The sequence below is a fragment of the Pollicipes pollicipes genome, unplaced genomic scaffold, assembly GCF_011947565.3.
Source record: "Pollicipes pollicipes isolate AB1234 unplaced genomic scaffold, Ppol_2.1 Scaffold_6138;HRSCAF=7277_pilon_pilon_pilon, whole genome shotgun sequence".
NCBI classification, from domain to species: Eukaryota; Metazoa; Arthropoda; class Thecostraca; order Pollicipedomorpha; family Pollicipedidae; genus Pollicipes; species Pollicipes pollicipes.
In genome coordinates, this window is record NW_023596818.1 from 35,773,261 (window position 1) to 35,785,154 (window position 11,894).

An 11,894-nucleotide genomic window follows, 5' to 3' on the forward strand; every position below is an offset into this window, starting at 1 on the left:
AAATACAAAGAACGCTGCGGTACATTTGGTACCATACTTTGCTGCCAGTTTGCTCCTCACGATATAGAAAGTTATGAAATATTTAACTTGATACCAGCCTTATGGGAAGTAAGTACGCTTCGGTGAAAGTCTCAATGATGGTGATGTTTTATGTTCGTAACGTTGAGGTCGAGGATAAAATGTAAGATACAATATTTCAGTTGTTCGAATTTTTTAAAGTTTGAACAGTTGTTTTTTATTATCATTAACATTTATTTCGCAGGACACATAGAATTGCGAAACCGCTTTAATGTGTTCAACTGCTTCAAATGGGGCCTGTCTTACATCTCGGGAAACACCTTCCATCTGTCCATTACCTGGTGCGCCTGAAGACCAGACGCCGTTTGACTCCGCGTCAGAACAGCAGCCCCACACAGGTCCCCGACCGCCACATTCAGGTCACGAACAGCCCGCCAGGGGGCGCCACTAGCGCTGGTCACGACAGTTCGCAAGGCTGGCCGCTCCACCGTCACGGCACGGGACACACGACGCCGCGTCAGGTCATGTTCGTGTGGGCGGAAGGTCAGCAGAGCCGCCGACCCTCGTCACTCTCCCGGGGGTCGCACCGAGGTCACGGTCCCTCCTGGCAGCAAGAGGACCCCGGACAGACGCTTCGTCGCGCAGTGCGCAGGAAATCACGTAAACTGCGCCGTAGGGACACATAACGGCCCCATGGTCGCATCAGTGTGCTCATGGTGCGTCGTATTCATGCGTAAATGCGTCCTTATAATGCATTGCATTAGACGTCCCAGCGGCGTGTGGCCGGGTCCGCACACGAGGACCCATGTCTGTGCGAGGCTGCTGTAGGTCACGACCAGCAGCAGGTTCACACCGGGAGGGTGCGGTAACGGATGCAGGGAACATCAAAGGTCATCCTCGCTGACCTCGGGCCTGCCCCGGCGTTCGCGGCGAATGCGGCGCGTTTCCCGGGTGCGGCGGAGTGGGCGCGGAGCCGCGCCGTTCGTCCGTGCCCGGTAAGGGGCCGGCACGGCGGTGATTGTGGCCCAGCTCAGGTACAACGCTCGGGGCGGCAGATATGGGACGTCCACTCGGGCGGACGGACGGCTGTTGGGGCGGCCGCAGCGGCCCGAGTGCCCGCGTCCTTGTCTTTCGGGGAAGCCGGCGGTCAAATCCGCAGCGTACTCGACAGACGGCGAAAGGACGTGCTCCACAGTCGTTGGAGGAAAGTCACGACAGAGGATGTTTGGAAAAGCTCCGAAACGGGCCCGTTTTATTGACAAGATATTTAAATTATTTGATTCACATAACGCGGCAGCAAAAGGCGACTGTGGCGTCAGCACCGAACATAGAAGTAGGTTTACGATGTTCCATGCACTGCCAATACGTAATCGAGGTCATTGTGTTCCATTTCATCAGACATATCAGATATATGCAGCGAAGCAACTGCTCTATTTGTAGTCGACACGTTGCCTCAGAAAATTGCTTCATTGAATGGCATTGAATGAATGGCATTCATGCGGGGCCATGGTACATAGCAGCGCTTTTCCTAAGAAGAAGCTCAGCATCCGAAAATACTTATGCAGCGGCAAGTTGTATATGAATCGATGTATGTTAAGCCTACTTCTCATTTTCATTCTTCTCCTTGCTTTTCATGTCGCTATTCATACAATGGCATTGATGCTCAGTGAATGGATTTACCCCGCAGTTCTCGGGCAGTCGATGGCGAAACTGATAGACTCCTGAGACGTAACTGCACTCGGGTATTATTAGGGGAAGTGCACTGATCGACCGAAGCCATCTTACAGGCTCAGCAACGTGCTTTTCATCGTGTCGAGGGGAAGGGGAGGGGGCAGCGATCGCGGCATGGCATGTGTGGGTTAAAACAGCGCCCGCTGTCCAGCTGTTAAGTACCCCACAACCAGCTATAATTTACCCCGGGAATCGCCAGGCACAGCTGCCCAGCACTGGACCATGGTTACCGCATGTACGTTTCTCCCCATACGCGTCAGGAGGCAACATGGCCGACAGTGCAGACCTGTGGCTTTTCCCGAACAAGCCAAATCCGCACTAAAGCAACACCTTCGACGATGACATATTGAAATATCTTGGACATCACGGCTCCAAATAAGACCTCTTTGGAAACGCAATACGACGACGATAACGCGTGTTGCAGCATCTGCGCACACGAAAAAAAGCCGGCTGATCCAGCCGACACGTCACTTGGGCACTGAAACCGGCGCTGCGCCTTGCAGAAATGTGTCAAGCGTCACATCAAATAAGTCTCCAAACTTGCTAAGCATCGGACGTCTTCCACAGATCTCCTGTGTCCAGCAAATGACTCTGATTCGTCCACGGACATTGAGCATTATCCGACTACGATTATGATTACGGTCCATAATTTAGCGCCACACAGGGATCAGCGTAGCAAACCTGCTCTCACCCGTCCAATACTGGATCAAAGGGTCGGAAGTGCCCCCACCCCAATTATGACCTGAAAGGCTGGTGTCACGGCAAGCTCTGCCCTTGGCCAGGCAATGATCGCGTCGCCAGGTTATGAGTCACTGACCCGCTCCCACCGTCAACACTTCTGCGGGCGGCCGCTCCCTCCGCCGACCTTCCAATCAGTGCCGCATCCGGCCCCCGGCCGCGCCGACGACGCCTCGCGTGCGCCGCGCATGGATCGGCGCCGCTTGTGAATTCGGCTTCGGTGATGAGATGCGCGTTAGTTATGGGTTCCGGCTGGCGAGGGGCCTGCGGTGGGAGGTGACCCCGCTCGTTACGAGCCGGTCGTAACTCCGCCCGCGGGGGACGCTGTCCGCGGCGGGACGGGGGAAACGGGAACAGCCGTCCTCCCTGAACCCGTCCACACCTGGCGGTCATGACCCTGGGGCCGTGCCAGATGTGAGAAGGTCGCTTCTCCTCCCACACGCAGACGCCGACACAGCAGCGGGCTCAGAGTGCAAATGCTGGCATATTTTGAAAGATTTAGAACGCCGGTGGCTTTTAAGGTCGGCTCGTCCAGGTCAGGAAAACAACAGCATTATCTAGCGCGACTCGTGGCCTACGTCACACAGGAAGCACATCGTGTGCCGTAACATGGCCCACTGAGGTACGGTGGCTGTCCGTTATACGTTGGTGACACCGTTCGTGTGCTGCTAGTCCGCATGTGTCGGACTTCGATTCCCAGCCCAGGAGATTTAGTTCCGTTTGGAATCCATTTTGAAGTGGATGAAGCCATCGGCAAGAATTTATTAGCTAAATCGCTCGGTGGGATTCATAGAATCCTGCATAGGACGCATATTTGCCTAGCAAGATACAAAATGCCTGGCGTTTCACTTGCTATAGATATAAACGCTATGAGGATAATACCATCGGTCATTAAAGGGGATGTTCCACATTCATATGGGGGTTTAAGCTGAAATAGTTATCTTGAAGACCTTTTGGGGATGATCACAACTTCCCCCTTCCTAAGACCTAAGCTCATTTAATTTCTAAGCTATGCGCTCGCAAAAATGGGAAAACATACATCGGGGATAGTATTTCAAAGTCACCTCGGCATCCATGATGTCATAATATTGTCATTCAAATCCTGCCATTCATAATTCATGCGTCGATTAAGGCTTAAAAATTTAGTATTGTCGAGGGGTTCATATCTGGTGTTTTTTAGTGCGATTTTCTGACATAACAGCCATCAATTTGCTCTCAATCATTGTTTAGCAAGGCATGATAACGTAATCAAACCGTAACGCATTGAGGAGCTTATTTATTAAACAGAGAATTGTGCTGTCTAGAGCAGTGTTTTTCACTTTACAAGCATACCAGTTGTTATAGGTGAGCTTTTTTCTCCATATATGATTCTTGCTTAAATACCTTCAAATATAAAACATATCCTTTAATTGCATTGCTATTTGGGTCGACTTATCACGGGATCTAGCTGTAGGATCGACTCAATTCATTACATTCCACACACATTCTCAAATGAATGGATTCTATCCAGACTTAACGCTGGTTGATTGAAAACTCCTTAGTCGACTCAGACCCACCCGGAGCCAAGCACTAGTCTGGGCCGGCCGTGGTAGTGACGCCGGTGCAGTGCTGGTCAGACCGCCGGCCGTGCTGGTGACCCTGCTGTGGTGCTGGTCACGTGCTGGTGACCGGGCAGTGCTGGTGACGCCGGTGCAGTGCTGTTCAGACCGCCGGCCGCGCTGGTGACGCCGGTGCAGTGCCGGTCAGACCGCCGGCCGTGCTGGTGACGCCGGTGCAGTGCTGTTCAGACCACCGGGCGCGCTGGTGACGCCGGCGCGGTGCTGGTCGCGTCGCGTGCGCCGGCGCAGTCCTGTTGTCACTGCCGCCAGCCGCCGGGCCCCGTCATAAAGCTGATGGCCTCGTGGGCGGTGCAGGCTCTAATACGCTTTACGACCGGTCGCCACCGGTACGAAAACAAGCGAAAAACGCAATCACCGGCGCATCAGGTCACCCGGATTAAATTCGTGGAGCGCTGGCTAGATGAGGGCGATCTAGCAGGTGGGGGAGACAGCGGGCAGCCGACGGTCAGGCACCGCTCTCAGTGGAAAAATCCTCATGTGTCTCTGATATCTGTCTCGTGGTCTGGGAAGCGCAGATCGAAAAGCCGACCAGCGTGATATGCGTAGCTGGCATTTCCTCCCAGGTCGTGCGCATTGTCAACGACACACCGCCATATCAATAAAGACGTTTTGCCTTTGGCTTACAATGACTCCTGCAACTGTTGGAGCGTGACAAGGGAGGGTGGGCTAAGCTGAGTTGAGCTTGAAGAGCCGAGGCATGCGGGCCCAAGCTGGACAGCTGATCCCTTACAGTCTGACGAGTAATAGAGGGTAATGCATGTGCGGGCAAATATCTCAGTCGGCGTTATTATCTAGCAGAAGCTTTGCTTTCAATTCTAGGAAATGGCTTGCACTCATGCTACCATTCCCGCCCGGATAAAGGTCATGACATATTTGAGGTTACATAATACCAAACACGTCTTGAGTGTTTCGAATGGCAGTCAGAAGGTCGGTGATTTGGCCAAAGAAACGCAGGCTGACCTTCAGCATGTGACTGTAGACGACATTGGTTACCTGTTAGGAGCTCCCTAGCATCTGTGAGCACTTGGCTCGTAGGCTGGCATCAAATGATCGTTCGTCTTCTGCGTCAGAGCCATACTATAATACTATGTAGGATGAAATGAGCGGAAAATGCCTTGAAATGCTGTCAACACGCTAAAAGCCGCCTTACCCTCGAGAAGATCGAAAGCAACGCCCAGGTCAATGTCAAGTGATGCCGAGGCAAGACTTCAGTGGAGTTTTTGTCCTCCGATTCACACGGTACGTTGCTTCCTTCCACTGGCTGGTCGACAGTCATCAGTGTTGAGCTCTCGCGTCGCCGGATCGTGTGCCGCGTCGACCGTCGCCGCCCTTCCTCCCGGTGCTGTGCTTGCTAGCCGTGGCCACTGGCAGCCAAATGGCACACTTCGCTCCGCCTTCACGGTATCGTGGCATGCGCTCCCGGCATCACCGACTGGAGTGGGCCGTGGAGTAGCCCAGCACTCGTGCATAGAAAGAAAGACAACGCTCAAGCACGTCTTAATTCCGCACAAATAATTGAGCGCCGCGTCGAAACAAAAGCGACGTCAAGAGCGAGCATGAACAATCTCAGCAGAAGATAATGCTTCCAGCCAGTATTACATTATCCCGCCGCAATGCACACACGAGATTAGCCAAAATGTCAATGCTGCGAAGATCGAAGCATTTGAAATGGTAATACGCTCGCAATCACCGACGTGCGGAACGCAGCATGCCCGGGGAATATCGGACAGCCTCTCCCACCTCAGGGATCCCAAGCCCAGCGAAATTTCACCCGCAATCCCAGGACCACGCCCAGAAGACACCGTGGCATGAAGCGCGCTGAGGCTTCTGCTCCGGGCCGTCCACATTCCGGTGGATACGAAGCGTGCGTGCGCGAAGAGCAGCAGTTCGGATCAGCACAACCAGTTCGGAGGCGTTGCGTACGGCGGCAGGTGGTGCCAGCGAGGGACGCGGCGCCACCACACGGCGACTCCCCAAACCGAAGCACCGTGGCTCCCGCCGCTGTCGGGCCCAGCAAGCCCGCGCTGCGCTGCTGCCCCCGCATGGGGCACTGATGCTGAAGGTCGCAGCGGCTCTGCACCGTGGCGGACTACATAGCTTACATTGACATACATTTGAAATTGCTTAGCTTACATTGCTTAGCTTACATTGGAAATTGTATTGGGTTTTTGACAGATCGCTGCATCTGGGCACCACAAACCATCCGTGTTCAGTATTTGTATGTCAACCTCCCTTGGCCCCTGTAATTGATTGATCTGATATGATTACACACAGATTATGATTACGGTCGTTGGTCAGGCGAGTTTGCTTTGCGGAATCTTTTCAACACGAGCGGCACGAGCGGCCCGGACTGGTCAGCCGACTGCGCTTGTTAAAGTCAAGTCAAGGCAAGTCCTCGCAACTGCTAATTGCATCTGCACATAATGTTCAACAACAAGAATGAAAATGTCCTTAAAAATGTGATATATTTCTGCTTAATTATTTGATTGCAAGCTGTTCGCCCGGGTGAGATTGCATTCTGACATTACCCTTCTGACCAATGTAGTCTAACCTGCTTATTTGAGATGGAAAACTCAAAATTTTCGGATTAACAAAAATTGATGAGCACGGGTCACAACTAGATACTTATCTCGACGATTCGGAGTAGCGACCACACGAGGCCAACAGCCTCAAACGCAGAAAAGAAAACCCTTACATGCGCGCAAATCATGCGCCGTTTTGGAGTATTTTAACGTTTGGTCCCAGGTGTCGGCGGCATGAACGGATAGCGACCTAAACCGCCGCACGATCTACGAGAGGGTGCCACCTTTGACCACCAAGTAATCTCAGCACCATCGGACTCACTCGTCACGAATTCAAGGCCGACGATGTGTTGTACAAAAACCGTCTAACCGGAAAGGGATCAATTTTCGGGGATAAGCTACGTCGAAAAGGAGGATGGTGATTGCTGATCCAAGTCTGAAGGCAGATACAACATGCTTGCGTCTCGACCTGTCATAGAGAACATGCGATCGGAAGTGGCACACTGATCTATTGAGAGCATCTGATAGTCTAGTGGTCCTCTAAATCTGAGAAAGGAGATGCATCTCCCCCCCCCCCCTCCCCATCCTCCCCCGCCCCTCCGGCCGCACGTTGAAGACGTTGGTGTTTCGCGGAGTTTGGCTGAAAGCCCTCCCTGGACGGTGCCGCTTGTACCGGTTCCCAGCGTCGGCGCCGAGCTGCAGACAGCTTCACCTCCCACACGGACAACTTGGGCAGAGGGCGCAGCTGCTGGTCGGTTCCCAGCTGACCCCCTCCCCCTCCCCCGCTGCGTGAAGTTGGCCGGCGTTAGCGATGCGGACCTGGGCGGGTTCCACCGCCGCCGCCCGGTGCTCCGGTGCTCCTCAGACGTCCGCTGAGGCTCCATCGCCGCCGCCCGGTGCTGCGGTGCTCCCCAGATGTTCGCTGAGGCTCCATCGCCGCCGCCCGGTGCTCCGGTGCTCCTCAGACGTCCGCTGAACCTGTCTACGGGTGGTGAGCACGGTGTGAGCGATGACATGTGCGCTCGTGCACCACCCCGGTCCCGCGTCCGAACACGGCCCACCGGAACACCACGTCAAATCCACCGGTGGATGACTTCGGGGCTAAAGCCGCTTTTGCCAAAATCATCCCTTACCCGTTGAGTCCAAGCCATACGCGGCAGCTACCCGTCCGCTACCCATTCCTGATCGGTAACCAGCACATGTGGATACATCGGTATCCGATGCATGCTGGCTTACCCATCCTGTACAGGCCTCCGCGATCGAGCACCAGCCACTGGCGACGGTCCGAGCTGCAGCCGCAGACGGCCACGCCAGTCAGGCCGCATCCAGCCGTCGGTCAGGCCGGATCGGGACGACATCAGGTTATATAGAGCCGACATCAGGTTGTGTCGAGCCGACATCAGGTCGGACTAACACATCAGGCCGCATTGAGCCGATAGCAGGCTGGATCGAGCCGCTGGTCAGGCCGGATCGAGCCGACGGTCAGGCCGGATCGAACCTGACCGGCAGCTCGATACGAGAGAATTGAGAGGGCTTATCAGCACAACAGACTGATCAGTGGTGACACGTATCGACGTGCACTGACGCTTGACACTCAGCCTGACACGGCGAGCGACGGCACCGGTCCAGGCAGCGTGGGAGGCATGAGTCGTTCCCATCCACTCAGACTGCTGGAGCAAAAAGAGGGTTCCTTGGGGGACCGTCGTAACCGATTACACCACCACACAGGGCGGGCAAAGCGCACAAAAAAGTCCCAATCGGCTGGTGCGCGGGAAACGCGTCTCGTCGGATGCGAACAAAAACGATAATGACTTAAAGGGAACTAGCCAGACTGCGCCAGAGTTCTAAAGCGGCATTTTGGACTGAAAGCCTTCGTGTAACGGCAGTGAGCCTCTTTTCTGGCGGGAAGATTGCATGCATTGTCTGGAGAGGGTGAATAATGAGACACCGCCTTATTTTAGCGGTGCTGGGATCAAGGAAACTTACCTTAGCTGCTCCTACCGAAAAATGTAATGTAATAATGGTACTATCGTCTAAGAATGTTGTGAGACGCAATTACCTGATGCTCAGAACTTCTGGCGGATGTGTTCAAGTTGCAAACCGTTTAAAAACTGTGGGATCCTGAATCCTGACGCAAATTGCGTATCCAGGACGACAACGAAGTGTGTGATCTTGTCCTTGCAATTTGTGGTTCCGCGACGTGCGAGCGTGGGTAACGCGTCTTGTCGGGTGGGAGCCATGCGTCAGATTCGCAGCACATGAATACATTCTGTTGGAAGCTTCATAATCATTGCAACTATCGACATGCCTAGCTACACCCGTGATGCTGATTTATGGGTTAAGGTTTCCTATGTTGACAATAATCTACTTTCATCATACCAGAGGACACTGATTAAATGGCGTTATTCAGGGGGCAATTATTACGTTGTCAAAACTGGTCTCTGCAAGCGGTGCTCAAGTTCACGAGTAAACAAGGTTGCGCAAAAAACCTTCATGAAACCAAATGCATGAACATAAAAATGTTCAGAACCTGCGCATACATGGCCAATAAATGATATAAAACAATCAAGCATGCGACATTAAATTAAAAATGTGCTTGAGCTGCCTGCAGGTCGTAAAGGACCGATCCTTTACTGTTACGTCAAATGCAATTTGGCTGTCAGTGACCTCATGAAGGAAACGGCCCACTTTGCAATTCAGACCACAAACTAAGCTATTGTCATGACCAGAAAGTGTTCTTTAGTTACTGCAGACAGCCCCAAATCTTTACCAAGTTCATATGGTATGTATTCGTATATATCCAAGTTCATATCGTATATATGATATGTATGGTTTTGTTATATTTGTAATGGCAGACCACTCACAGATTCGTAGCATTTCATGTTCACGTGTCTTAGTTTTTAAGTTTGTTTTCTGGTTCATTCGTGACCAAGAGTGCGTCTTAAAGCGTCGTGTTCTGAGAATGTGATCATTGTTTGCGCAATCAAGTCGTTTATCCAGTGCCTTCAGGCATGTTGAAAGTCGATTATGACCAGCATAAGAACTCTGCATTAATGCAGAAAAACCAGGAGCAAAAAGTCTTTCTTGCTTTTATCAGGTAAGGATGCTGTCAGGATAGGTTTGACTTTGAATGCATGCAGTTGAAAAGAACAGTTAATTAGCGGTGAACACTAGAAAAAGAGGAAAGGGGCACTTTCAGACCTGAAGCACAAGGGCCAGTGTGCGTCGAAAGCTCCTTTTTGTTCCATAGCTTTCGTTTACCACAGGTGGTCACGTAGGCATGGGGGCAGGGATAAAGCAATCATCCCCGAGAAGGCACAGCAATAATGTGCTGGGTTCTGGGCCTTTTGAAAAACTGTCATGTTTGCGGCGACCTATGACAAGTCACGGTCCTTTCTGAGCGGCATTCACTTTGATAAACCGTTCTATATTGAAAGGATTATCAATACCACAGTGTGGCTCATTCTGACGTTCAGTGTCATTTAATGAGCTTTACGATAGAGCTGCCGTTTTACGGCTGCGTTGTCTCGCGGTTAGTTAATGGCTCCCAACCGCAAACATTTTCGCCATCTGGATGGCGGTAGGCTGGCCTGGAGGTGATAGATCTGACGGCGCTCGATCCCTTCGCTGCCAGGCTTCGTCCTGCTCGGTTGGGCGCGATATATTGCACGGCATGCCCAAGTGGCTGCTGGTGGCTTCATTGTTTGTGTACGTTTCGGCGGCGTCGCCCCAGGACACACTGGCGGGTCCACACAGTGGGTCGGTGGGTCACGGGGTGGGTCTAGGAGGGAGAGTGGGATCTACAGGGTCGGGGAAGTTCGTTGTTACCCGCCGTTTGCCATCGCCCCGGGTACCAGATGCACGAGTGAGTGATGCAGCTCTTCTGACAATTTTAACATCTGCCGAGATGTAACGGAACACTGCGGTTTAAAATATTATAATAAATCAAAACAACCTGCAATAAGATGCACAAAGACGGGCTCAAGCTTTTCATGGTGAAAAGCAATTTTTGGTAAATCCTGCATGCTCATTGCAAATCCACTCGGAATCGCTGTAGACGATGAAAAGAAATGTCTTCGCGTACACATTGATATTCTATCACATAGTTTTGATTGACAGTGACCGATAGTCAAGCCTGTTAAGTTGTTGCTGTCTGCGGTGTGTCGGCCCATGCACGTACGACCAGCAAGTCACTTTCGTCATTTCAGACGTTGACAATGTAATCCTCTGCGCTTTAAGACGGCTTAACATGGTTCGTCAGGCCGAAGACAACTGAGAGAACGAAGGCTTTACCATCCTTTTAATGTACGGCAGCTTTCGCGGCTGGATACCTGGATGGCCATATTATCTGTGATGGAAGCCACGCCAGCAGTTGATCGCCATCTTGATCGATACTGCGGTCACATTCGGGTTGTCCTATGTCGCAAGCTTCTCGCCAAACATGACCAAGGCTGCGCTTTTATGAATAATTCAAGATTGTTGGTGAATTTTGAGTTATCAGCACGGATATCATGATGATCCAAGCCAAAATCAGAAAAGGAAGGAGAAAGGGGCAAAGGCGCAGCCAAATGCAGAGTTCTGTGCGTGACATGACTCAGATGCCAGTGTCATCACGCATCAGATGTGGTGCTCACATCCCCACTGTCCCGTCCCCAAGCCTATCTCAAACCGTTAATATGCAGGCCACGTGTTTCGATTTTCAAAATATTAGTTCCGGGCTGCGTATACGGCCAAACAAATGCATGTGTACGTAATATGCTACGCTCTCCCCCAGATCGCAGCGGAATTCGATCAGTGTGCAGGGGGAGCAGTTATTTCGCCGCACAATAGGCATAAAATCAGTGGGCACGGCTGTTGATCGCATCGGTTCATTCAGATAAATCTCAAGTCAGCTCAAGTTCATAGTTAGTTGGAGTTTACTTTAAGTGCCTCATTTAATCGTCATCATCATCGGATCATCAGGTCCAGTTCATGAGGTTCAGTCGTCAGCGCCAATGAATCACTTTCCCCATCATGATTATCAGCAAGATCATCATCAAGAGTGCGCCCACGATCATCGCCAGTTCATGTCTATCAGTACAGTTGAAGTGATGAAGTGTTCTCTCCTTCCCCTCCCCTCTCCCCTTCTCCCCTCCTCCTCTTCCACCTCATCCTCCTCCTCCTTTTCATACTCATCCTCATGTTCTTCCTCTTCCTTCTCCTCCTCCTCCTCTTAATCCTCCTCCTCCTTCCCTTTCTCCTCCTCCCTGCTCCTCCTCCTCCTCCT